The sequence below is a fragment of the Pongo abelii genome, chromosome 16 (assembly GCF_028885655.2).
Source record: "Pongo abelii isolate AG06213 chromosome 16, NHGRI_mPonAbe1-v2.0_pri, whole genome shotgun sequence".
In the NCBI taxonomy this organism is placed as follows: domain Eukaryota; kingdom Metazoa; phylum Chordata; class Mammalia; order Primates; family Hominidae; genus Pongo; species Pongo abelii.
In genome coordinates, this window is record NC_072001.2 from 69,968,310 (window position 1) to 69,995,716 (window position 27,407).

Below are 27,407 nucleotides of genomic sequence, written 5' to 3' on the forward strand. Positions count from 1 at the left end.
CCACAGTGCTGGAATTACAGGTCTGAGCCACTGGGCCTGGCCTTTTTTTACATTTTTAAGTGACTGAAAATAAAATATTTTGTGAATCACAGAAACAATATCATATTTAGATTTCATTGTCCACAAATAAAATATTATTGCAAGTGCAGACAGGCTGATTTGTTTCTATATCTATGACTGCTTTCACTCTTTTGTGGTAGGGTAGGCAATGCCACAGAGAATGTATGGCTTGCAAAGCCTGAAATATTTACTGTCTGGCCCTTTAAGAAAATGTTCACCAGCCCCTGTTCTACAGTGTGAAAAGTTTGTTTGTTTCTGTTGGGCACTTGGGCTGCCTTATTAAAGACTGCATTGCCCAACTTCCCTTGCACCACCTAAGTGTGACATGGGACTAAGTTGTGCCAGTGGGTTGTAAGTAGAAGTGATGTTATCTAAGGAGAGAGGACATGTCCCTCCATCCCTTTCCTCTGCCCAGAATGTAGATGGGAGCCCACAATGGATATTCCAAGAGGGCAGAGCGGCAAGATGGGAGGAGCCTGGGTTCCTGGATGACCCTGGAGTAGGATCGCCATCCCAGTCTTGGACAATCTACCCCTGGAGGGCCGCACCAGAGAGCAGTCAACTCCACTCTGACATGACCCTGACTAAGGCACCTCACATTCATCTCCCCCAGCAGAAAACAGGCTCCTTGAGGGTAAGGGCAGAGCCTGCCTTTTTCACCAGAGCTCCCAGAACATGGCCCAGCACATTGGAGATCTGGGTGTGCCCCTTATTGGCAAGTGACCTGTGGCAAATGACCTCCCTGGCCCGTTTTCTCTTCTATGAAATGAGACTTAGCACCATACTCACAGGATTATTGTCAAGTTTACTAAAATGTGTGTAAAACATCAGCCCTGTCCTGTGCCGGCATGTAATAGGAGCCAAATAAATCGCGGCTATTGTGAGCTATTAAGTTTTCTGAAATCTGATCCTGTCCCCCACCTCCCTGCCGTAAACCATGGCTCCCTGGTTCTCTTAAGTCTGAAGCTGGAACTATGACCCGCAAGATCCTTTATACCCCGATGCTGTCCATCTCCCCAGTCTCACGGCTCATCCTCCAAATGACTCAGGCAGGTGCCCCTGTCGTGGCATCCCGTCCTTCACAGTGGGGGTTGTCTTAAGGTTGGAGTGAAGGAGAGAAATGTGCTAAGTCCAGATGACCCCTTGAAAATGTCTTCAGTCACTCATAGGTGTAGTACCCGGAGTTAGTACCTCTCAGTAAGTCCACAACAGTCTTCCTCCAATGTGGGAAAATGTGGCTATATCTTCAGATGAGCACCAGATAAAGTAGCTGGCTTGCGTTTAGGGGCCTTATGGGATCAAAAATATGCGTCTTTAATCGGCAGAGTCACCCTGAGGATTGAAAGTTCGTGCGATGCTTCTCTGCTGTGCTTTCAGTCCTTGCCGTGTGCCCTGTCTTCTCACCTCCAAGCCTTTGCACCTGCCGCTCCTTCCACCTGGAGTACCCAACCTGCCTCTCCCCACAACAAGGCCCATTCCTCTTTCAGGCCTCTGAGCAGGTGCCACTTCCTTCAGGAAGCCTTCCCTAACTACCTGGCTCCCATCCATATACCCTGAAACACCTCTGCCTGTGCAGTGGCCTCCCACCTTGTGGTCACCGCCTGACTGCCTCTACGTCTTTTTATCTTTTACACCAGGTCCTTCCTTCTCTTTTGCTCGCTGCTGAATTCCCAGCGCCTAGCATTGAATTTGGTGCACAAGAGGTGCACAGCAAACGCCTGTGGAATGAGTGAACGGTGGGGACGGTCAGGGCTGCCTCTGCTTGCACCCGCGGGCAGGCTGGGGAGGGCAGGAAGGAGAGCGCTGTGGGGCCCTCCCCTACCCGCCGTCCTCCCAAACCCTTTCCCTGCCCAACAGGGCGCCACTGGCCTGTCCCACACCCTCTCTGCCGCCTGCCCAGTGACCTAATTATTGTTTTTTCTTCCAGCCCCGCGGAGGGGAAAACAGAAATTCCTGGTGGATGACACAGGCCCGGCGGCCGCCTGCGAGCCGAGCACGGGACCGGCTGGGCCGGCTTCGCCCGCCCTGAACCCGCCGCCCGCCCCGCCGAGGGCCGCGGAACCCGTCATCAGCTAAGTACAGAGCGGGCGGCGGGCGGGGCGGCGGCCGGGGAAATTGCCGGTTCCCGTGCCCCGCGGGGCCTGCGGGCGCCCCGAGTCTGGGGGCCCGGGGCGGGCGGGCCGGGGTCCGGGGGATCCCGGGGGGTCGCGGGCGGCCCGGGTCCCAGTGCGCCGGTCCTGAGCTCGAGAACGGCCCCCGCTTGGGAAGGAGCCGCTGGCAGCGCGGGGGCCGCGCGCGGGGCAGGGGGCGGCGGCGGCGCCGGCGCGGGCGGGGAGGGAGGGCGCGGCCCCGGGCGCGGGGCCAGGTCGGGCGGCCCGGGGCTCCGCGGGGGACGCACGGCGAGGGCGCGGGGCTCTCGGCACCCCTCTCCCGTAGCGGGGCCCTGCCCCGGCTCTTAGAAAGAGCACTGGGCTCGGAGCTAGAGCCCCGTGGGGCCGGCGCCCCAGCCCTTAGTGAATTGCTTCATCTGCCGCTCATGTCCTGCGCCCTGGAAGCTGCAGAGAGAGCCTCGGCTCCCCGTGCAAGCGCTGGGCTGACAACCGACAGAGGCGACGCTTGGAATGAGACATCCAAGGGTTCAAGGGTCAACCCTTTCCTCTAGGCCTAGCAGATCATACATGCTCCTTCTTCTTAAACTTATTAAGGAAAAAGGCAGCCACTCATGCCTTCTGCCAACAAATATTGATTGAGCACCTACTATGCGCTAGACACGGTGCTAGACCTTGAGGATGGAGGGGTGAATGAGACAGGCAAAGCTTCATGTTCTTTTGGTGGAGACAAGCAATAAACACTTGAATACACATCTCAGACAAGATAGTGCTGCAGATGGTGATGGGTGTCAGGGAGACTCATCACCTGAGGCAAGAGGAAAAGACATTGTGGGAGACGGGGGAGCTGTTCTGTTTGAGACTCAGTGGCCGCAGAGGAAGGGCTTCCTGGGACAGTGCCCCTTAAGCTGAGACCTGAGCAAAGTGTGAGATTTAGCAAGGCAATTTTCTAAGGGAAGGTTTTTTAGATAAAGCAGACTGCAGGTGCAAAGTTCCCAGCCCTCTCCCCAGCCCTTGCTGGTAGAATGATCTCTCAGGCTCCTGAGCCCCCAAAGCACAAGATTGCACCCCTTCCTCTGACAAGGGAGGAGGCGTGAAGCCCAGATCTGGAGTCAGGCAGACCTGGCTTTACATTCTGGCCCTGGTACTCACTAGCTGTGTGACCTTGCACACATCACTTAGCCTCTCTGAATGGTAGTTCCTGCATCTGTCACATGGGGAGAATAATGCTCTGTTCTTTACAGGTTTGTGTGAGGATTCAATGCAGTAACACCAAAATGTTGCAAGCCCAGACTTGGGCATCCTTATGTGCTCAAATAAATGATCTCTGGGTTCCCTAAGAAGACCTCAGCTTCTGCATCTGAAAACTAGGTCTCTCTCTGACTCGGAGTGAAAAGCGAATTTACCTTTCCCCATCCTGGTGGCAACGAGGGGGCCCATGGTAGAACTGTGTGCAGCTTGGGCAAACTCTGGGAGAGGGGTCCCAGCTGGGGTCTCCTGTTGGACACCCTTTGGAACTCAGAGCCGTGTTTACAGTAGGAGAGAGGAGCAGTTGATTGGACAGCTCCCCACCCAGCCAGCCACACTATCCGAGTCTCAGGCATTTGGTGGAGTTCAGAGAGGAGGCCTCCAGCAAACGCAGGTCAGGGCCAAGCTGTCACACTGGTGAGGTTCATACTTCACATTCTTACCCTCTTCCCTAGGCTTCCCCTCCCTGCCTCCTTTGCTAAACTTGCCCTTCCTTGAGAAAGGACGGGAGGTCAGTCGCTTTACAGCGACTAAGAGAGGACGTCAGTCTTTGGAGATACTCCTTCATTTGACATGTGGGGAATCTGAAGCCCAGAGATGGCGGGGCTTTGCCAGAGGCTACACAGCAGTCCTGAGGATGAGAATTCATGCCAGAGACCCTTGATCTAGGGCTGTTTCTCTATGGTACTTCATAGCCTAGTTCTGCCCATTTTACAGATGGAACAAACTGGGGCCCAAAACTGTAACATAAGCCAGCAAAGGCTTCCCAGCCAACATTAGCAATGAGGAATGAGGAATGTACTTTAGGCAGGGGTTGGGGGAAATGGGATCCTTCCAGGACCCCTCCAATTATTCCTAGACCCACCTGCTTTGAAGATGATCTCTGCCTCCCCTCTCCCCCCAGGGAAAAGACATCTGGAGAGATCTGTAGCTATCATCTCCCCTTTGTCACCCAGGAATCCTAAATCTCCCCATCCTGACAGATCAGCCCAGTTGGGGCCCAGATCCACATTGGTGCCCTTGTCTCTCTGGCTCCCGTGAAAACTGGCTGTGATGGTTGTGCAACTGGAGGCCACTAAGGTCAGGCTGGGCACCGCCTCCCTCTGCCCCAGGGCTCTAGCCCAATGCCCAGGTGGGAGATTTTTCTCAAGACTCGGACATCAACAGCCAGGCCTGGCATCAAAAGCCTCTCCTCACCTGCAATGTTTGCTGCCAGCTGCTCTGAGGGGTTGTGTTTCACTTGTTCATTAGCTCATTCATTCTTTCTTTCTTGCATTCAATATCTCTAGAGAACCTGCAAGGTGCCAGGCACTGCCCCACACATTGAAGGTGGAGCAGCAAACAAGACGGTGAGGCCCTGCCTCCTGGAGCTCACTTTCTGGGGTGGGGAGACAGGCAGTAAATCAATATACACAAGACAGAAGGTCAGATGGAGGTAACAAGGTGAGGGGTTGGTGCATGATGGGGGTGTTCTTTTAGACCAGGTAGTTGAGCAGCGGCCATGAAAACGTGGGGGTGGCGGGTCAGGGGTTCCTTGCTGATGTCTGGGGGAGAAATTTAGAAAGAGGGGCCTGTAAGTGTCAAGGCCGTGAGTCAGAAACATGCCTGGTGTTTTGGGGGATAGCAAGGAACGCAGTGTGGCTGGAGTGAGGGGGACAGATGAGTGTGTGGGCAGGGATAAGACTGGAGAAGGGAGGGGCCGCACAGTGTGGGGGTGGGCAGATGGGGGACCCTCAAGGCACCGAGCTGCCCCACTGATTCTGTGTCAGCCTCTGTCCAGCCCCTGCCTTGGGTGGCACTGTGCTGTCCTAGGCAGCGTGGACATCCCCCAGGAGCTTGTTACAGAGCAGGCTGTCTGAGGGGCTTCTCTGCTTCCCCAACATCCTCACACCCCTTTCACCTGTCCTAAAAGGCAGGATGAAAAGGATGAGAGAGGAAGCTGGCCTCCCATGAGAAGATGCTGGACTCAGAAATCTTTGAATTCTAGGCTTCACCTCTGAGTAACTGCGTGAACTTGGATGAGCTACTTAAACGCTCTGAACTTCTGTTTCCATATCTGGCTAAATATACTGACAGCACAAATAGCTATGAAAGCTAAGGGTCCACCACCCCCTGACCCAGCAGGTACACTCCTAGCTACAGACCCAAGAGAAATGAGCACACGTGTCCAAAATGCATGGACAAGGTGTTCGTGGGGGTTGTTCACAATGGCCCCAAATGAGTCAACCCTGAGGCTCATCATCAGAAGAATGGCTGAAGCTGTGTGGGATAGTTGCAGAGTGGAATATTTCATAGCAACAACATAAAGAAACTGCTGATAGATGCAGCAATGTGGAAGAATCTGACATTTTGTTGAGTGAAAGAAGCCAGACACACAAGAATAGGAGCTGTGTGATTCCATTAAGCCGAATTCAATAACAGGTGAGGCTAGTCTGTGGTGAGAAAGGTCAGGATAGTGGTTACTGTTGGGGGTGCTGACTGGGAGGGGGACTGAGGGAAACTTCTGGCATGTTGGAAGTGGTTTATAACCTTTTTTTTTTTTTGAAACAGAGTCTGGCTCTGTTGCCCAGGCTGGAGGGCAGTGACACCATCTCGGCTCACTGCAATCTCCACCTCCCAGGTTCAAGCAATTCTCCTGTCTCAGCCTCCCGAGTAGCTGGAACTACAGGCACCCAGCACCACGCCCAGATATTTGTATTTTTAGTAGAGACGGGGTTTCACCATATTGGTGAGGCTGGTCTTGAACTCCTGATCTCACGTGATCCGCCTGCCTCAGCCACCTAAAATTCTGGGATTACAGGCGTGAGCCACCACGCCTGGCTAGAAGTGGTTTATATCTTGATCTAGTTGGTATCACATGGGTTTATACCTATGTGAAAATTCATTAAGCTTGAGCTCATCAAATAATTTGAGATTCATGCAAGTTGTACCATACGTACGTTATATTTCAATAAAAAGGTGTTTCAAAATGCCTAGCGAGCTGGTGAAGGATAAATGGGATTGAGAATGTAGCTATGCCTGCCTCAAAATAGGGCCTTGTGAATGTTCCTGCCTCCCTAGTGCCACTCTGAGGGACAAGGGGTGCCCTCCAGCAGCCAGGCTCTGTCTAGACTGTTTTGACATCAACTGCCATTGACTGCTGTGATCACCATGACAGAGCACCAGCCAGGGTCAGGTGATATTGTGCTGTGCTGTTGGGTTTTGTTTTGTTTTGTATTTTTTTGTTTTTGCTTTATTTTTTCTGTTGCTTTGCTTTGTGATGAGAAAATTATTGTGCTTATCATCATTAATTTTATTTATTTATTTTTGAGACTACAGTCTCGCTCCGTCACCCAGGCTGGAGTGCCGTGGCGCAGTCTCAGCTCACTGCAACCTCCGCCTCCCAGGTTCAAGCAATTCTCCTGTCTCAGTCTCCCAAGTAGCTGGGATTGCAGGCATGCACCACCCATGCCCAGCTAATTTGTGTGTGTATGTGTGTGTGTGTGTGTGTGTATTTTTAGTAGAGACAGGGTTTCGCCATGTTGGCCAGTCTGGTCTCGAACTCCTGACCTCAGGTTATCCACCTGCCTTGGCCTCCCAAAATGCTGAGATTACAGGCATGAGCCACTATGCCCAGCTGCTGGTTATCATCATTCAATGAGGCAGCTTGCTAGCGTTCAGGTCCCCCGGCCTGGTGTGTGCAGCAGAGACCCTGGAGTGGGGAGCCATCCCCTCCCTTTACAGAGGGGCAAGGTCCACCAGAGATGAGCTTGGGAGCCTTGGGTTCACCCAACAATAGAGTGGCAATCCCCACCCCCAGCCTCCCTTGGCCCACATCCCCAGTGCCCCCAGGAACAACTGGCTGCACCACTTATGCCCTTCCCCCCTGCCCCAAAGTCACTGCCCCAGGCCCAGAGTGGGGAGTGATGTCCCCAAGGCAATACAGGAAGTCTGCAGCAGAGCCAGGCTAGGCCAGGGGAGGCAGGGAGATGAGAGGCTGAAGGCCTGGGCCACCTAGGCCACCTTGGCACCAGCCAAGCTTCCCCCTCGAGCTCAGGTGGGGAGGCCCTTCCTGAGCAAAGGCTAGGGGTCCATGTCCTCTCTCTGCTCTGACGAAGGGGTGCAGTTATAAGATTAACGAGAGGAGGACTTTTATCATCAGCTCAGCATCGGGGTGGGCATCCATTGTACCCCTGTCTGCCAGGTACCATGTGGGGTAAACCCTGCCGCCTAAGCCTAAGCCCCTCCTATCTCAGGGTTACAATCTGGGGTTCTCCCTCTTCTTTTGGCCACTCCTTCTCACTTACCACGGAAATACCCTAGACCCATGAGGCAGGGGTGGCCCAAGAGAAAGATTCCAGAGGTGAATGTGACCCAGCCCAGGACCGAGCACAGGAACTGATCTTCCCTCCCTTCTCGCCACCCTCCCTTCTCACTTTCAATGTCACCTCCTCAGGAAGACCTCCCCTGGCGGACCTCCCCTCCGCCACCTGCCTGATCCAGCCTGTGGCTCCTTCCTTCTTCGCCGCCTTGATCACTCCCTGTGGTCTTCTAGTCGTTGGCCTGATTCTTGGGCTACAGTCTGCTCCCCTGCTTGAGACTGGAAACTCCTTGGAGGCAGGAGCTGTGTCTATTTTATTCCCCACTGGGTGTCCAATGGCCGTGTGAGGGATGAAGGCATGGATGCTGAAGAACCGCTCTGAAAGGGATGCAGACACCAAGGGGAGCCACAGCCAGAGAAGGGAAGGAAGGGTTAGTTTTGGGGTGCGTGGTGTTTGGGGCTGAGCCTGTATGGTTGCACAGGGTTCAGGGAAAGCTGGCTGGGATGGGGTTTACAGGAGAGGGCTGCAAGAGTGTAACCTGGACACCTGGAGATGCCAGGCCCTTCCTCTATGAGCTGAAGGTCCCTGATCCTGGTGAGAGGCCCGGCTGAAACCTCTGGCCAGGGGCCCTGTGTAGGGGAAGGCAGTTCCTGGGTCCACAGGTACTAGAAGCCTGGGTGCCTACTCTCTGCTGTCCACAGGACTCCCATTCCAGCCGGGAGAGGCGCTTCTCCTCCCTGGGGAGGGTAGGCCGCCCAGGCCTTTTCCACCAGTCACACTGGCCCTCCCATTAGGTCTCTCCCTTGGAGCTTCTATTTCTAGGAGTTCCCTGTGAGCCTCCAGCCCTCTCCCTCCCTGTGTGACCCAGAGAAGCCCTCCAGCCCTTAGAGAGGGTCACACAGAGAGGGAGAGGCAGAGCTGGGACTAACTCCAGGCCAGGACCTCCAGCTCCACCTCCACCAGGTGCAAGGTCCTTATTCAGGCTGGCTGCCATGGGGTGTCCCCAGCAGCAGGTCCCACGTTCTCACTGTGGTTCAGCCAGGAGTCCAGCATTCCTACACTGCCCAGGGGGGGCTGCTGTTGTCAGGAGCGTCTTCCCTGGCAGTGCTCACGGCCCCACACCTGAACCTGAGTTCAGGGCGCTGAGAGTGCTGGCTTCAGGAAAGCCTATTCTCTGGGTCTCTGCAAGGGTCTCTTCTGACACCCCCCTGAGACTGGGTCTTCCCCAGGGCAGGGCCTGTGCTTCCTCCATCAGACTGGAGACTCCTTGTTCACAGGCCCCTCAAGCTTGAACTCTCCAGTCCCGTGGCACTGAATCTCACTCCAGGATCCCCCAACACCCTCAAGGCTGGCGAGATACATCCTCATGCACCTCCTACTCCAGGCCAGGCCTCTCCACAGGCTGGGGGTGGAGGCCTGGCCTGGGTCAGGTCGGGGTGCGGGGGGCAGATCTTCTAGCCCCCTCTCCCTGGAAGGTCCTTGTGGTCATGGACCACATCTTATTTGTTCCTGTATCCCCTGTGCCTATTGCAGAGACTGGCGTAGAGTGGGCTCTGGTGACATGAACAAGGGGGATGTATAGAAGGTGACTTGGGGTGTTCTCTGAGGGCATCCAGAAAGAAGTTCCAGGCCTCCATATCCCCATCCCCGACAGCTCCCCAGGAGCCACAGTCTGGAATTCCACTGAGGGAGATATGTCTTTGACATTCTCTTCCTGGGAATAATTCAGAGGGTTCATTTACTGCACTCAGGCCCGGAGGCTTTAGGGACTTTTGAGTCAGGAAACCAGGGTGGAAACCTGGGTGCTGGGAGATCTGGGCAGGGACAGGTCTGCCAGCCTGCTTTTCAGCCTCCAGTGGGGAAGGGGTGAGCCCCCAGGGTGGGACTGATCTCCAGACAGGCTTGCGCTGCAGGAGCCCTTGGGGCCTGTGGGAATAGCGGGGCCTCTGACAGACGCTTTATCACGCCCTGTCGCCAGCGTTATCTGCGGCTTCTCAGCAAAGAAGGAGCTACAGTCACTCAGATCACTCCAGGCTGGGAACAAAGCAGCCGAGTCAGCTGGCGTCCCATGGCTCTACTGCCAGACCCGTGGGCTCGGCAGCCTGCGCCCCAAGCTGGGTGTTCAAGGAGGTGGCTGGCCCAGCCAGGCGACAGCCTGTCTGCTGGAACTCCCCCGCCAAGAGCCCCCCGTCACTGGGACCACCTCCCTTGAGCCTATCTTCAGAAGGGGGATGGGGCATGGGGTCACTCCAGTCCTTCCAGGGCCCTGCTGAAATGTCAGCCACAAAGGATGGGACACAGAGGGGCCTGTCCGGGAACAAGGGCCAAGTGTCGGTGTGGGATGAGGGCTGGGGCAGGGCTGGTCAAATGTTTACTTGGAATGATTTGAGTGGGCACCCTCAGGCCACGGGGGCAGCTGGCGCCTGGCATGGAGCCCCTCTACCCACTCCCATGGGGCACTGCAAGGATTCAGGCCCACCCCAGATGGGGCCTGAATGAGAAAGCACCCAGAGAGGGCAGCCAGCCAAGGCCTGGGCATGGTCCTTCTCTGCCAGTCTTTGCCCTCTGTTGGGGAAAAGAGGGAGCTGGGGAGGCCAGCTCCTCTCATTCAGGAAGCACCTGCTTCTCTGGTCTCCTGCAGGGCTGCCAGGAATGGTTGGGCAGGTCACACACTGCAAAAGGGCACCTTGTCGCTGAAATAAGTGGGTCTGAAATTTGTGCAATGCGGTAAGGGGCTGATTTAGCCCAGAGGCTGCTTTTTGGCAATTTTCTGCTAGGAGAGGGCGCCATTGCATACCGGGCACTGGGGATGACAACATGGTTCTTTTGGTAGGAGCTCACAGCATTTTCGGGGGAGGGTTGCCAGATGTAATACAGGATGCCCAGTTGGATTTGGGTTTCAGATAAACAACGAATATACATATATAAAATATGGGATATTATAAACGTTATATATGTAATGCTTTTAGTATAAGTCCCATGCATTATTGCAATGTCTGAAGTGTCATGAAGGACACCTCCCCCCAGCACGTAGGGTTAGGGCCCTGGGGCCACGCGGGAGGCTGAGCAGCCGGGCACTGTGGCTGCAGAGGAGCCTGAGAGGCAACAGGGACAAGATGGAGTGTGGCCTTGAAGTGCCGGGAGTGAGCGGGACCAGGAGGGGTTGACTGGGGCGCGCACCGTGGCAGGCTCCCTCTGGCGGCCGTGTGGAGAACAGGCTGCAGGGCGCCGCGGAAGAGGCCACCCCGTGAGAAGCCCAGGGCGCTGGGCCCCGGGCAGGGAGCGTGGAGCTGGAGAGAAACGGCTGACTCTAGACATCTGAACTTTTTATGATGGAGAACGGTAAACGTATACAAATGTAGTGAGACGAGGCACGCCCATGTCCTCATGACCCGCTTCAACCATCATCAGCTCATGGCCGATTATGTTTCATATAAACCTCTCACCCCTCCCAGCAACGGGATTATTTTGAAGCAAATCCCAGACTTCATATTATTTCATCCATAAAAATGTCAGTATATATCACTAAAAGATAAGGCCTGGATGTATTTTGAAGCTGGAGCCACCAGGAATTTGCTCGGAGCCTTCAAGCAGCTATTAAGAGGGAGGGGCCCCCACCCCAGGAAGCTCCACACTGTGCAGTTAGTTAGTTCCCCGCTCTTCTGACCACCTCTCCTAAAGCTTTCTAGTTTTTTTCTCCCCTGGGACAAGTCTTCCTAGGCCTGAGCCTCTTCTCTCCCGGCTCCTGACTGTGCACCCTCCTTGAGGATGACCCTTGGGCTGTGGTCTTGGACTCTCCAGAGCCTCCTCTCCAGAGTTCAGAGCGCCCACAGCACTTTCCTCTCCGTAGTCCCTTGATAACAGGATTGCCTCATGTCTAGGCCTTCCAAGATGACCCCTCCTGGGAACTCAGGACAGGCAGGCACCCTGGTGAATGAGAGGAGTTCAGGAAGTCACAGAACGAGGAACAGGGACAGAGATTCAAACATGAAGATACTGCTAAGTGCAGAGGAGGCTCTTTGCTCTCCAGAAGGCCACCTCCTCCAGGAAGCCGTCTGGCTCTGCCTCCCTGGGAGATTTTGGGTAGGTCACTTGCCCTCTCCTGGCCTGAGACAGGAACCAGTTCCTCACACAGAGCTTCTCCCTTCTCTCCCTCCTCTCAGATTCTGCACCTGCAAAGTCCATGGGACGGGAGGAGCTGAGGGGCAAACTGGACTCGGAGAGAAACTGCCAGGCCTCTAACTTCCGACAGGCATAGTAACCCCACTTTACAGGAGACGAAGGTGAGGTGAGAGAGGTAAAGTGACTTGACGGGTCCGCCAGTGTGCAGGGCGCACAACCAGGATTTGAGGGCAAGGCCAAACCCTCAGCCCTGGGCCCCAGGTGCCAGCCAGCTTTCAAAGGCCCACACCTCTGGGCAGAATCCGGCTCCGCGGTCCAAATCCCGCAACCCCGCTACCTCCCAGCCTCCCCCAGCAGCTCTGGGAGGCCAGCACCTCCCTCCTCACTTCATTTTACTCTGGCCGCCTTCTGTGTGCTGGGCGCCGTGGGCACCAGGCACACCATGCTTTTCTCTCATTCAATCCTCGCAGCAGCTCAGTGAGGGACTGTCCCCATTTCACAGAAGGGGAAACGGACACTCCGAGAGGCGCCAGGAGCTGCCCAGGGCCACACAGCTCTGCAGTGGGGGAGACAGAATGGAGACCGGGTCCTTTGACGGCAGGTGCTCCTTCCACTGCGTCGCAAGAACCTGCTTAGAACAGTCACCCAGTCTGAGGACCCGAGACCGCGTGTTCGTCCTGGCTTCAGCCAGCATTTCCTGTTTTTTCTTTTCTTTTCTTTTTGCTTTTTTTTTTTTTTTAGATTGAGTCTCTCTCTGTTGACCAGGCTGGAGTGTAGTGGCGCGATCTCGGCTCACTGCAACCTCCCCCTCCCGGGTTCAAGCGATTCTCCTGCCTCAGCTTCCCGAGTAGCTCCGGGACTACAGGCACCAGCCACTACGCCCAGCTAACTTTTGTATTTTTAGTAGAGACGGGTTTCACCGCGTTAGCCAGGATGGTCTCGGTCTCCTGACCTCTTGATCCGCCCGCCTCGGCCTCCTAAAGTGCTGGGATTACAGACGTGAGCCACCGCGCCCGGCCTTCTTGTTATTTCTTACAAATAACTCCTTTATCATGTTTCACCCACATGCTCACACTTGATCTTCCTAAAACCCACGCGAGGCAGGTCTGATGATAGTTCGACTTTTATGGGCGAACTGCCGCAAGAGACCAGCCAGGGTCGGGGACCTTCTTCTGAAACTTTGCAGATTGTCCCCAGGCTCGCGTCGCTCCCGGGAACGGCCAATGGACGCTTGTGTTCTTCCAGCGCCCCCTACAGCCTTGCAATGGCATTAAATCACCCTGCCGGGCCAGTTACTTTTGCTTGAAAAGTTTTCTTTCTTCTCAATACTTCGCTGCTGACTCTGGGCTTTTCCCTTACAAGTTTGGTTTGTTTATTTGTTTGTTTGTTTATTTATTTATTTATTTTATTATTATTATTTTTTTTGAGATGGAGTCTCTCTCTGTCGCCAGGCTGGAGTGCAGTGGCGCCATGTCAGCTCACTGCAACCTCCGCCTCTCGTGTTCAAGCGATTCTTCTGCCTCAGCCTACAGAGTAGCTGGGACTACAGGCGCGCGCCACCACGCCCAGCTAATTTTTGTATTTTTAGCAGAGACGGGGTTCACCATGTTGGCCAGGGTGGTCTCTATCTCTTGACCTCGTGATCCGCCCACCTTGGCCTTCGAAAGTGTTGGGATTACAGGCGTGAGCCACTGCGCCCAGTCTTTTTTTTTTTTTTTTTTTTTTTTTTTTTTTTTTTTTTTTAGAGACAGGGTCTTGCTCTGTCTCCCAGGCTGGAGTGCAGTGGCACGATCATAGCTCGCTGCAGCTCAACCTCCTGGGCTCAGGCGATCCTCCTGTCCCAGCCTGCCAAGTAGCTGGGACTGCAGCCCCGTGCCACCATGCCCGGCTTCCCCTCACAAGTTTGGACCCACCTTGTCCCTCCTTGCTCAACATATTTAGCAATAGTTAAAGCATGTTTATTTTCTGTAACTTCGTCTTCAGGAAAGTAAGATATAATAAAGGCTTAACCAATTGGGGAGGTCGTCAGGCTTGAGAATCACAAGGCGTGTGGATCGCCACCTGCCTGGGAACTTTAAAGGGTGAGGTCTGTGTTCCCCCATCGTCCTAGACCAAGGCTCTCCCAGGAAAGGGACTGTGTCTCCCTCACGCTCCCCTGCCCCCCACATCTCGATGAGGCTCTTCAGAGCAATGACAGGGGCAGTGAGTGGGGAAGAGGTGGCCTCTGGCCTCTGCTTACACCTTGCAGTGGGTGACACCCTGTGCCTGCAGCAGAGGAGGGGAGTCCTGTGTTCCCTGAGGCTCGGGCGGAGATTATAAAGAGCAAGAAAGACCTGGCAGGTGCAGCCTGGGGCTCTCTCTGCACATACAGGCCTTTCTCAGAGCCCAGAGGAACTTGAACCTGGGCAGCCATATGAGTGAATCTTTCTGAGGGGGGCATATTTGAGTGGAAGACTGCTGTTCTAGGAGGCGGGAGCCTGGGATGGCATTCACTGGGGAAGGGGGAGGGGCCAGGAGAGGAGAGCGGGAAAGGCCAGCCCATGTCAAAGGTCCCATGGTACCCAGGTCTCCACTCTGAATGTCCTGCCGCCCACTGGTCACCCCAACTCTGAGGTCCTGCAGGTTCCTCAACCCCCATCTCCAACATTCCCGCCCACACCTACCCCTCCTTCTGGGTTATTCCTTTTGATTCATTCATTCATCAGGCATTCGACTGACACCTAGTTGATCATTTATCAAGTGCCAGGTGTATTTTGTTTGTTTGTTTGGTGGGGGTTTATTGAAGTATAATTTACATATTGTAAAATTCACCCTTTTTTAACGTACAGTTATATGGGATCTGACAAATTTTTAACAGATGTGTAAACACTGCCACAATCAAGATATAGAATATTTCCATCAACCCAGAAAATTCTTTCGTGCTCCATGTAGTCAACCCCTCCTCCCACCTCCAGCCTCAGACAACCTCTGATCTGTTTTCTGTCTCTATAGTTTTGCCTTTTCCAGAATGCCATGAACATGAAATCATACAGTACATAATCTTTTTAATCTGACTTCTTTTGCTGGGCATCAATGCTTTTGACAGTCATCTATGTGGTTGCATGTATTCATAGTTGTTCCTTTTCATTGGTGAGATGGATTGCAGTGTGTAGGTATATACTACAATATATTTTTCTATTCATCAGATGATGAGCATTGAGTTGTTTCTAGTTTTTGGCAATTATTAATAATGCCACTGTAAACATTCATGTGTAGGTTTTTGTGCAAACATAAATGTTCATTTTTCTGGGATAGACGCCTAGAAGTGGAATTGTGGGGTCTCATGTAAATGTATGTTTCACTTGATAGAAATCTGCCAAATTCTGGCCAGGCAGGGTGGCTCACACCTGTAATCCTAGCACTTTGGGAGGCTGAGGTGGGCAGATCACTTGAGGTCAGGAGTTCGAGACCAGCATTGCCAACATGGTGAAACCCTGTGTCTACTAAAAATAAAAAAATTAGCTGGGTGGTAGTGGCGTGCACCTGTAATCCCAGCTACTTGGGAGGCTGAGGCAGGAGAGTCTCTTGAATGCGGCGGGGTTGGGGGTGGAGGTTGCAGTGAGCTGAGACTGCGCCACTGCACTCCAGGCTGGGTGACAGAGTAAGACTCTGCCAAAAAAAAAAAAGAAAGAAAAAAAGAAAAAGAAATCTGCCAAATTCTTATTCAGAATGGCTGTACCATCTCCAAAGCCATAATAACCTCTGAAGTTTAAACTTTAATTTGAGTGTCTTGAAAAATACCAGGAAGAATCTTATTCCTAACTGGAAGCATCACTTTTTTGGGCAAATGAAAGTTTTCCCTTCTCTAGGGTAGATGCTGGGTGTGGAAGTGATGGCTTGTACATTAAGCATATTCTATAAAAACTGCCAAACTATTTTCCAAAGTGACTGTAGCATTTTGCATTCCTCTAGTAATGTCTGCATTTTGATTTTTCCACATCTTTATCAGGTGCTAGTTTTTAAAAATGTTTTATTATGAAAATTGGTAACATCTGCAAAAGTAGAAAGAATAGTATTAATATAATGGGTCTCCATGTGCTCATCACCAGTTTCATCAATTAACCTTTCATGGCTTATCTTTTTTTTTTTTTTTTTGAGGTGGAGTTTCACTCTTGCTGCCCTGGCTGGAGTGCAATGGTGCAATCTCGGCTCACGGCAACCTCCACCTCCCAGGTTCAAGCGATTCTTCTGCCTCAGCCTCCTGAGTAGCTGGGATTACAGGCATGCGCCACCATGCCTGGCTAATTTTGTATTTTTAGTAGAGACGGGGTTTTTCCATGTTGGTCAGGCTGGTGTCTAACTCTGGACCTCAGGTGATCCGCTCACCTTGGCCTCCCAATGTGCTGAGTGCTGAGATTACAAGAAATTACAAGCATGAGCCACCGCACCCGGCTATTTTTTTTTTTTTTTTTTTGACAGAGTCTCACTGTGTCACACAGACTGAAGTGCAATGGCATGATATCAGCTCACTGCAGCCTCAATCTCCCAGGCTGAAAGGATCCTTCTGCCTCAGCCTCCCGAGTAGACAGGACTACAGGTGCCACCACACCTGGCTTTTCATGGCTTATCTTGTTTCATCCCCTGCTCTCTCACAATGACCAAGTTACTTCTGAAGCAAATCCTAGATGTCGTATCATTTCATTCCTATTCAATATTACATCTAAAAGACATGGATTCCTTTTTTGTTTTGTTTTGTTTTTGAGATGGAGTTTCACTCTTGTTGCCCAGGCTGGAGTGCAATGGTGCGATCTCGATTCACTGCAACCTCTACCTCCCGGGTTCAAGCCATTCTCCTGCCTCAGTTTCCCGAGTAGCTGGGATTACAGGCATGTGTCACCACGTCTGGGTAATTTTGTATTTTTAGTAGAGACAGGGTTTCTCCATGTTGGTCAGGCTGATCTTAAACTCTTGACCTCAGGTGATCCACCTGCCTTGGCCTCCCAAAGTGCTGGGATTACAGGCGTGATCCACCACTCCCGGCCATGGATTCCTTTTTTAAAAAGCCACAATACCCTTATCACATATAAAATGTGTGCTATTATCACTCTTCCTATCATGAAATCTCCTGTCAGTGCTCACATTTCCCAGTGTCTCATGAATGTCATCATTTCTTTATTTTCAACTTGTTTGTTTGAATCAGGATACAAATAAGGTCGTTGTGTTCCAATTGGTTTATGTGTCTTTAAGTTACTTTGTTTGAAAGTCATTTGGAATAGTTTTTCTCTTTGTGGTATTAAAGTAAATTAAAATGAAGACCAGGCCGAAAGAATCCCTGAGCAAACAAAACCAGTTAGGCCTCATAAATGACCTCAAACTTGCTTGATGTGCAAACAAGCAAACTTAACTTGACCTATTTATTGTAAATGCTTATATTAAAAAAAATACCAGAACCTAAACATAACCAATCAGAAATAGCCAACAAACTTATAATTATATAATGAGGGACTTTCCTATGGGATAGATTAAATAAGGCAACTGTGTAACTGTAACCAATCAAATATTTTCTTTGCTTTACTTCTGTGTTCCTTGTATAAAAACCCACCCCTTGTGTTCCCTCACTTCTGGTCTGGAACTGCCCAATTCATGAATTGTCGTTTGCTCCTATAAATTCTTTAAAATGTTATTGTGCCTCAGTTTACTTTTTTCTTAATTTTAGAGACAGGGTCCAGCTGTGTTACCCAGGCTGAAGTGCAGTAGCATGATCATAGCTCACTGCAGCCTCAAATTCCTCAATCCTCCTGCATCAGCCTCCTGAGAAGCTAGGACTACAGGTGCACAACAGCACACCTGGCTAATATATATATTAGAAACAGGGTCTTGCTATGTTCCCCAGGCTGGGCTAGAGCTCCCAGCCTCAAGTGATCCTCCTGCCTCAGCCTCCTAAAGTGCTGGCAGAGGTGAGCCACTGCACCTGTCCTCAGTTTAATTTGAATGCTGGTTAAATCATTAATTCGATGTGTAGATTTATTTGCTTTATTTTGCTTTAGGTTTTTAGAATTTTTAAAACTTTTTATTTAGAAATTTATTTAAAGATTTTAAATTTTATTTCTGGTTCCAAAATCTATCATACAAATATATTCAGAAAGGTCTAGCTTTTATGCCCCCTTCAATCCGTTCCCTTCCCCATAACTATTAATTTTTAAACATTATTCTTTATTATTACATTAATTTCGTATGTATCACATATATAATGCATATGTATTCGTATCCCTCCCTCCTTTTTTTTTTTTTTTTTTTTGTTTGAGATGAGGATCTCACTATGTTGCCCAGGCTGGACTCGAAATCCTAAATTCAAGCAATCCTCCTGCCTCAACCTCGAGTAGCTGGGACTACAGGTATACGCCTCCACATTTGGCTCTTCCTTCCTTTTAGGTAAGGATTAGCATGCAATGACACTTCTCTGCCTCTTGCTGTATTCACTGTCCATCCCACTCCAGCTGTCTCTCCCCAGTAGTTGGTCAAGATTGTCCTCAGTCCCCTTTACAGCCACAGAGTCCTCCATTGTGCTGATAACCACAGGCCTCTGCTGATGGACATTTTCCTTGCTCCCATTCTTTAGCGATTACAAATTGAATTGCAATAAAAAGCCTGTGCTTACATCTTTTGGTATTTTTGCTAGTGTCTCTCTACAGTAGATTCCCAGCAATGGGATTCTCGAGTCAAAGGTTGAACATACATGCAATTTTGCTATAGCTATTGCCAAATTCCCCCGCAGAGGGCCTGCATCATTTTGCATTCCCGTCAGCTCTGGCTAGGAGTGCCAGCAGAACGCATTGCCAAACTTTTGGATTTTTGACAATCTGATAGGTAGGAAATGGTATCTCTGAGTAGTTTTAATTTGCATTTCTTTTGTTTGAGCAATGTTGATCATATTTTCATATTTTCACAGGGTTATGAGCCATCTGCATTTCTTTGTCTGTGAATTGTCTGTTAATATTTTGTTTTGTTTTGTTTTGTTTTTGAGACGGAGTCTTGCTCTGTCACCCAGGCTAGAGTGCAGTGTTGCGAGCTTGGCTCACTGCAAGCTCCGCCTCCTGGGTTCATGCCATTCTGCTGCCTCAGCCTCCCCAGCAGCTGGGACTACAGGCGCACGCTGCCACGCCTGGCTAATTTTTTTTTTTTTTGTATTTTTAGTAGAGACGGGGTTTCACCGTGTTAGCCAGGATGGTCTCAATCTCCTGACCTCGTGATCCGCCCGCCTCAGCCTCCCAAAGTGCTGGGATTACAGGCGTGAGCCACTGCGCCTGGCCATTGTCTGTTAATATTTTTAGCCCATTTTTCTAGGAAGTTGTTCATTTTTTCCTTCTCTACTTTTAGAAGCCATTCACTACAGACATTCATGCTTTGCCTGTGATACAGGTTGCAAGTATTTTCTGCCGTTTGTCATTTGTCTTCTTTCTCTGTTTGTTTGTTCGCTTATTTATTCATTTATTCTGGGGATGTAGCCATGAACAGGGTGACCCTGAGGGGCTCCACTGACATGCACAGCCCAAGTCAGAACTTTGGATGGTCCTGCATGCACCTCCTCCCACCCCTTCCCTGTGCTGTCCTTTCTGCCTCTGACCCCTCTCCTGCTGCCCAGTGACCACCCTGCCCCTGTCCTTCCCTGCCTGGGCCCTCAGCATCATCCAGTCTGAGCTCAGAGGACTGGAAACAAACCTGGTTGTCTCTGTATCCCCCGCCATGTGCCGGGCAACTGATCAGTGAGTGAGTGAATGAATGAATGAATGAATGAATGAATGAATCCTGTGTGGCTAAAACAGCCTCTCCGCCCAGGAAGCCAAGTCAGAGAGGAGCTTGGAAGAGCACTTTCAAGATCAAGGTTTCTTCACCCCTTGCACTCTCTTCAGACCTAACTCAGGTCTGAGTTTCTACTCCCAAATGCCTCACAGGCAATATATGATGCCTGCTTCTTTTCATGATTTAAAAGAACACTTGCTTATTCTAGAAAATTCGGAAAATACAGAGCAGTACAAAAAAAGAATTAGCAATTCTCCATTAACTCATTGCCCAGAGGAAATGGCCGTGGACATTTTGGTGTATTTTTATTCAACTTTAAAGACATATTTTATTTTTACATATTTTATTTTATACGGTATAGATATACATATGCATACACGCTTCCTCTCATGACATTAAACTTTTGCACAACTTCACAATTGTAAATGGTCACAGAAAAATGCCTCAAAATGAATGTATCATATCCTAGCCCCACCACTTAACCTCTCTGTGCCTCAGTTTTCTCCTCTGTAAAACGGGGATAATAATAGTATCTACTTTATAAGTTGCTTGTAAGGGTTCAATGTGATTATGGTGTGTATGTGGGAAGCGCTCAGAAAGTATCACTTTCATTATTATTAGAACTATTATTCCTTAATTGCAAACCTTTAAATTCTAATTTTATTCTATTGCAAATGACACTGTAATGAATCTTTCTGCTTGGGAGGGTTGTATGGGAAACTCCGGGAGCTTTCTTCACCCCCCCATCCCCCAAACTAAGCACAACAGGGACAGAGAGAGCGAGGTGTGCTGGGAGGCCCCGTGGCTGAAAGTTAGGAGAGCAGATCTTGGCACTGGCAGCCTGGGGAAGGAGGGCAGAGGGGTGGGGGTGTGGGGAATGGCATCTGTGAAAGCTCAGAAGCTTCTAGAAGAGCATGGGAAGTTCTGATGTGGTTGCTGGGGTGGCAATTCTTGTCCCTATTTGACCAATGGGTAACTGAAGGCCGGGAAAGGGGTGACTTGTCTGATGACGTGGGTGGGCACCAAGTCTGAGCTTCCTGGCTCTCCACATGCCTGAAAAACATCTGTGTTTGATGGGAGAAGGAGATGAAGAAGAGGAGGAGGAGGAAGAATTTGGGGCTTTCGAAGCTTGCATGCCTGTGAGCCCCCGCCCAATCAAGGTTCAGCTGTCCCGCAAAGCAACCCAGGGGGTCCTGTGAGCTGGAGGCCAGTTTGCCCTGTTTGTCTCCACGGGTCTTTTCCCTGATGTCTCCCAAACACAGACCCTTGGGCTGGCAGCTGGCAGGTCTCCTGAGCTCCACCCTCACCTCCCATCCCTTCAACCCAGTGGCCTTGCAGACAAAGGCTGGAAAGCCAGGTCCCATTTCCAGTCATCATCCACAGTGCATAATTAGGCGGTGCCTGCCTTGTGTTTATTTAAAGAAGGATTGTGACCCCGGCATCAGTGCTTCTGCCAAGAGAGAAGAGCCCAGGAAGGCCCAGAGAAAGCTGGGGGCTTGGGCAGCAGGGGTTTGAGGCCTGAGAGGCCAGGCCGGCCTGTGGTATAGGCATCGACAAGCAAAGTTTGAGGACTCCTGAAAGTTCTCCAAAATCTTACCTGCTGCCTGTCACCATTCTCAGTCCATTATTAGAACTGTAGATTCTCAATAGCTTTCTAAGCTCCAAAGAAAATGCAAATTAATACTTCTTGGAGCACTTCTATCCTTTATGGTCTGAATTTGAGAACATTGCAATAGCAGCCTCATTGCTGCACTAGTCCAAACACTTCTGTGTAACCCTCTTCCACATGCAGTACTGAGGAGTTCTTGCTGCCTACTGTTTACAGAGGGTGGTCCAAGGAATAAGAGATGTCCATCCCACATGGTGAAAACTCTGCACTCTAGGGCTTGGGAATTATCTGCTAATAAGACCCGACATTTCTCAAGGCCATTATGAGTTAAACCTCAGGCTCAGAATGTATAATGGGGAGGGGATTCCGGATACTTCTAGACTACTCTTCTCATGGAGTAGAAAAAAATGTAGAGAAACCTCAGAGAGGGGAAGGGACTTACCTACACCAGTTAATGGTAGAGCTGGGACTAGAACACAGGTCTCCTGATTTCAGTCTCAACTCTCTGGCACCATGTTGCTTCCCTCCACTCAAAGAGCAGTGAGGGGGCAGTCAGCACCAGCTGGAGTGTGGCAATGAAGAGCTCACAGTCCCTGCCCAAAAAGAGCTTCCAGAGGCTGACAAAGGTACGGGAATAGGGACTCATCTGAATCAGGGTGGGTGGAGTTTAGGCAGGGGTGGGTCTGAAGAACTGTGGGGAACAGGGTGGTGAGACAGACATCAGCAAATTTCCCGAGGGGGTTAGCACAGGAGGTTGAAGGATGAATGGGACTTCTTCACCAGGAGAGATAGGGAAAGGTGTTCCAGGAAAAGGGAAGGGCAAACTCATGGGAAAAGGAGGCTGATTTCTCCTGTTCCCAGGTTACAGTGCATTCCCTGCGGGCTTAACCAGGATCCACAGCGCTCAGTGCAGACCCTCCCACGGCAGGGCCCGAGGCTGTAATCTGTAACCTTATGGTGACACATATAGTTACAAAGAGATTGGTTGGACAGGATGGATTTTAATTGAAAAGAGTTAGCCTCTACTGGTGGAAATGCGGGCATTGTGGCAAGTGATGAGAAGAATCCTTTTTGGGGTAGCAGTGGTGAAAATGCTTGCACGGGTGCGCTGGCATGCGCGCAGGGGCACCTGTTCCTTGTTCTCAATTCTGTTGACTTTCAAATTGCAGTTTAAGAGCCATCTTCCCATGTCCAACTGTTAAGGTGGTCACTACCCCCTCCCTCTTCTGGACCATGCCATCCCCCGCTGTGAGTCTCAGTTTCTCCACATGTAAAATGAGGCAGGTGGACTCGCTTGTCTTAAAGGCCCCTTCTGCCTGGGGCTGGTTCTTTAGCCCAGTCTCTGCTTCTCCCTCTGGGGGATGTCAGAGGCGCCCTCTCGTGGTCAATATTGGCCATGCATCCTTGGACTTGGCGCAGGTTTTTGCTTGGTCTCTGAGGGTGTGTGCTTGTGTGTGCATGTGCGTGTGAGCGTGCCTGTGTACTGGGAGTGGTTACACAGCGGGTGCGTGACAGGCTCATGACACATAGAATGGAGAGCTTCGCTAACTCTCAGACCCTAATGAAAACACAGATAAGGAGGTGGGGGTCATTTAAAATAAGGGCAAAACCTGCTAAAAGCTGCCTGGGGTCTTTGCCTGGAACACCTAGAGTTCCAAAATGCCTTAGGCCACCCATCTTGCTAATACACTTTGAGAGCATCACTCCTCTGCTCAGAATCTCATCCTGCCACCCCTCTGCTGAACAGAGTAAACATCAAACTCCCGGCCCTCCATAATACCTGTGGCCTCACTTCTCACTCTTCTTTCCTATACCACTCCAGGTGAACTACTCCATCCTTCCCATCCCCTACCCTCTGCTTATGCTGGGATTTTTTTTCCCAGAGCATCCTACCCTCTCCTTTAGTCCCCCATAGCACCTTTCAAGATGTGGCTAAAATGCCACCTCCTCCAGAAAGACTCCCTGAATTTTGCCACTTGGATCTGTGCTCTCTTTCCTCTGAACCTCCTGGCAACTTTGTCTATAACTGTCTCCTGGGATGTAGACAGTTTTAGAGTTTACCCAGGTAATTTAGGTCGAAGATGTCCTGTTTTGTTCCCCCTACTCAAAAACTGGCTCCATGTCTGCTTTATATCTGGGTCCTTCTAAATACTGAGCCTTCCCCATGGCATCCAGGCATCCCTCTGCAAGGCCCTGATTCCCACTCCTTCCCTCTGCCTCCTCCTTCAGTAGGGGCTGCTGTCATGGAAGGAGGCCTGGCAGTGGAGGAAGAAGACATGAGCCTTGGGCCAGACTCTTACTGGATTCCCACCCCACCTGCCCTGTCTTCAGCAGACAAGTGGGTACCCAGCACAATGGCTCCAGCTGCTGAGCTGTGTGTGGGAGCCTGGACTCTGGGTGCCCAGAATGAAGGGTCAGATCCAGGTCACTGCCTGACTCTTTCTTTCAAGGACAGAAGTAAGAACTACAGGCCTAACAGTAACATCCCTGGCTATTTGTAGAAGTCCGCTTGATCAGTCCATGCTCTATAACATGAATTTCTCATACAACCCATTTTTAGATGGGGAAACAAGATCTCAGAGAGGCTAGGTAACTTGTTCAAGATCACACAGCTCTGAGTGCAAGTGTTCAAATGTAGTCCCCACTTTCCATCCATCTCCAAATCCTGTGCAGTTTCTGGAATATTCTGCTGTCACTGTGCCTTGCATAAATCCAGGATTTGATAAATTCCCGGATAATAAAAGGCAGGCATGAATGAATATATAACCAGCTCTTTCTGTTTGACTTCCACATTGCCCCAGGCCCACACGCGCACCTCTGCATGCGGCAAGAGTGACAGAACTGGGTTTGTCTGAGAGGGTGATGGCTCAGGGGGCCAAAGGGAGAGGTGAACCCTGCATCCCAGGAGGGGTGAATTCTCTGATGTGAATCCTCTGGGTAGTAGGGAGTAATGGGTCCTGGGCATGACGGGGACTGGCACCCACTGATGCGCTGTTCCAGTTAGGTTGGATCTGGTGCCAAGGCCCATGAACTTCCCACAGCCAGGACTGGCCTGCAGGGTCAGGACTTGTAATTAATCCAAATTCTCTGAGAAGCAGATGCCAAGTCAGGATTTGATGTGCAAGAGATTTATTAGGGAACATGGCTGTGAAGGAAGATGGGGAGGGAGCTAGGGGAGGCTGGGAGGGCCATCCGACCACAATGCAGGTCTGTTGCGGACCTCAAGGAGCCTGCAGGGAGTGCAGCCACCTCAGGCACACACCTTGGTGATAGATTTTACAGCTCAGCTGCTGAAGCCATTGATCAGTGATGCTCCTCACAGCCAGAGATCTGAGAGGGGCATTTTCACAGCCACCGCAGACCTTCCGCCTCCCAGGGCCTCCTCACCGGCCTGGCCTGGAGGACTGTCACTGGCACCCACAGTTAGAGGGAAAGAAGTTTCAGGCCTCTGTAACCCAGGAGAGAAGTTCACCAGTCCAGTCCAGGCCAGGTGTCCAGCTCTGGTGGGTGGAACCGTGTGCCCAGCTGTCCTTTGGCAGAGGGTTGGGGCCTGACCTCTGAAGTGAAGGCACCCACAGAGCTGACCATTGAGGCAAATGCTCAGCATCCTGGGGCATGGGCACCGGCAGGGGAGATGAGGGCATGTGAGATGTAGGTGCCACTCTCTTGCAGAACCCACCCTCGCACCTTGGCACACAGTGGCTCCACGAGGCCAAGAGTTGGTCTCTTGTTTATCTGGGCGTAGGGTGTGCACACTGCCTGGAACTGACAGTGTCAGGGACTTCTGCTGGCTAGGACAGACCCCATGCCTACTCAATGGCCATCACCCCTAGGGCAGCAACATCAGGATCTGTCTTCCCCATTGGTCAGGGGGCTTGTGGTAGGTTCAAACCACTGATGGGAAGCAGTCCAGGCTCTAGTGTTGGTTTTAGGTCTGACTCTCTCACTAACCTGAGCAAGTCCCTTACATCCCCAGGCCTCAGTTTCCTTATCTGTTGAGTAGAGATCATCACACTGATGGCGAAGAGGCCTTGTGGTATGGAGGATTTGGGTTCAGCATTTTTTTTTGAGCTGATTTGAATCCCATTTCCCCAGTTATTTGCTATACGGCCTCAGGCAAGTTACTCAATCTCTTGAAGACTCAATTTCCCGTCTACAAAATGGGAGTGAAGAAGAATCTCTTTTTCTTTCCAAGAAACGTACATGTGAGGATTCAGTAAGGGAACGCTCAGGCAGCTCTGAGCACAGCATCTGGAGCGTCACTGTGATGGGGCAGCACTCTCTGCAGCATGCAGGACAGACACACTCCTTCCTCTCTCCTCCTTCACCTCTTCCCCAGCCCCACCCCTCACATCTCCTTGGCTAATGGGTCAAGCAGTGGTCAGTGTCTGGCCAACAGTGGAGACTCAATCATGCACAGAGAGTGAAAATGCAGTGCGGACCTCCTGTCCAGGTAGCCCCAACCTCATTCATTCACTTCCTGTCCAGGTAGCCCCAACCTCATTCATTCACTTCCAGAATGGCAGGTGCTGTGCTGAATGCCTGGGAAGACGGCCCCAGTGTTCCTCCCCAAGGGATTGCCAGTCACATCAGCACAGCACAGGATGGGTCCTGCTGTGCCAACGCTCTCTGCAGGCTTGTGGGGATCCTGGCTGAGATGTCTGGACACCTGGTTTCAATCCAGTCTTTGTCATCCATTCCCTGTGTGGCCCTCCCCCACAAACTAAATAAAAATTTCGTGAGTTGGGGAAGGAGACTCAAGGGGAAGTGAGACGAGAGGATGGAAGTGAGTTGAAGAGCAGGGAGGAGCCTGGAGCCTGGGCCTCCCTTCTGTCAGAGTGGAAGCAGAAGTGGAAGCAGAAGCAGAAGTCGTCCTGCCGGTGGGTGTGACTGGCCTCACAGAGCTGCCAGGGCAGCAGGATGCGCCTGAGTGCCCAAGAGGGTTTCCCACAGCCCCAGGTGGATTGGATTCAGAAGCATGTTTCTGATGTGCTCAAGAGTGTGGCCCAGACAAGGCACAGAGGACAGGAGTGTCAGAGGCATTCAAACCAGAGCGACTCCATCCTTAACGGGGGCTGGGTAAAATGACGCTGAGTCCTGTCAGGTTGCATTCCCAGGAGGTTAGGCATTCTTAAGTCACTGGATGAGATAGGAGGGGGGCACAAGATACTGGTTGCAAAGACCCTGCTAATAAAACAGGATGCAGTAAAGAAGCTCGCCCAAACCAAAATGGCGATGAAAGTAACCTCTGGTCATCCTCACTGCTCATTATACGCTAATTATAATGGATTAGGATGCTGAAAGACACTCCCATCAGCCTCATGACAGTTTACAAATGCCATGGCAACATCTGGAAGTTACCCTATGTGATTTAAAAGGAAGAGGAACTCTCAGTTCTGGGAAATTCCCACCCCTTTCCTGGAAAATTCATGAATAAACCACTCCTTGTTTAGCATATGATCAAGAAATAACCATAAAAATAGCCAACCAGCAGCCCTTGGTGCTGCTCTACCTGTAGAGTAGCCGTTGTTTTATTCCTTTACTTTCTTCATAAACTTGTTTCTGCTTTACTCTGTTGACTCGCTGATTTTTCTTTCTTGAGACAGAGTCTGGCTCTATCGCCTAGGCTGGAGTGCAGTGGCGCAATCTCTGCTTATTGCAACCTTCACCTCCCAGGTTCAAGCAATTCTCCTGCCTCAGCCTCTCAAGTAGCTGGGATTACAGGCATGCACCACCACACCCGGCTAATTTTTGTATTTTTAGTAGAGACGGGGCTCCACCATGTTGGCCAGGCTGGTCTCGAACTCCCCACCTCAGGTGATCTGCCCGCCTCAGCCTCCCAAAGTGCTGGGATTACAGGCGTGAGCCACCACGCCTGGCTGGAAGATACTCATTTTATGGGAAATAATTCCTGGGTCCAAGCAAAGTGGGAGGTAGGTTAGAAGACCCCTGCATAAAGCTGGGATCCCAAAGGGCTACATCCTCAATAAAGTAGGGAAAAAATGTCCACACAGACTTGTCTGCTTCTGTCTCAACTGCAGTTGGAGCACAGGAAAGATGGGTTTTCCCTGGAATCTCTGAGACAAGCCCAGTTTCTTTTCTTTTCTTTTCTTTCTTTTCTTCCTCTTTCTTTGTTCTTCTTTCCTTTCTTCCTTTCTTTTTTTTTTTTTTTTGATGGAG

General features: G+C 51.1%; 1 long non-coding RNA gene across 5 annotated transcripts; it reads left to right on the forward strand.

Moving 5' to 3' along the window:
- Window positions 1–2,442: 2,442 nt before the first annotated feature.
- Window positions 2,443–27,407, forward strand: LOC112129071 (uncharacterized). 5 transcript variants are annotated; one of them, XR_010137171.1, is made up of 5 exons: window positions 2,443–4,859; window positions 5,329–5,837; window positions 5,967–12,000; window positions 18,124–18,250; window positions 25,746–27,407. It is a non-coding gene; the product is annotated as an uncharacterized LOC112129071 (long non-coding RNA). The 5 variants fall into 5 exon arrangements; XR_010137172.1 differs by lacking the exons at window positions 18,124–18,250; window positions 25,746–27,407 and adding an exon at window positions 12,310–13,134 and having other exon boundaries at window positions 5,967–11,800; window positions 11,881–12,000; XR_010137169.1 differs by lacking the exons at window positions 18,124–18,250; window positions 25,746–27,407 and adding an exon at window positions 12,310–13,134.